Consider the following 389-nt stretch of genomic DNA (forward strand, 5'->3'; position numbering starts at 1 on the left):
AGTTTGTGTACCTGGGCAGCTGGCAGTGATAAGGAGTTGTTTTCCAAAGAGCACCAAAGGAGACATGAATGAAAACTCCTGTAGCATCTAAACTTGGAGTAAGGAGGGTTTGTCTATGAAAAGAAACATACTGGATTCTATTCCTTTTACTGTTTGCCTTCAGAACTGTTGGCAGTCAGTTGATGTTTTATGCTGCTTAATTTTGGGGTTTTTTTTTTGAAAGTTGGGAGAGGCAGAGGCAGGTACAAAATTAGCTGGGAGGGCACCCAAACTGCAGTGACACTCTCAGAGTCCCATCCAGTTTGGCTTGGAAAGGGTCTTAAAGCTCATCCTGTTCACCCCCTGCCATGGGCAGGGACACCTTCCACTGGCCCCGGCTGTCACCAACG

General features: G+C 46.8%; 1 protein-coding gene across 1 annotated transcript in view; it reads left to right on the forward strand.

Annotated features, from left to right (window-relative positions):
- UBN1 (ubinuclein 1) overlaps positions 1 to 389 on the forward strand; it is a 25821-nt gene that overhangs the window by 898 nt on the left and 24534 nt on the right. The gene's annotated exons all lie outside the window — the stretch shown is intronic.

Source organism: Corvus brachyrhynchos, unplaced genomic scaffold (genome assembly GCF_000691975.1).
Source record: "Corvus brachyrhynchos isolate BGI_N302 unplaced genomic scaffold, ASM69197v1 scaffold58, whole genome shotgun sequence".
Taxonomy (NCBI): Eukaryota; Metazoa; Chordata; class Aves; order Passeriformes; family Corvidae; genus Corvus; species Corvus brachyrhynchos.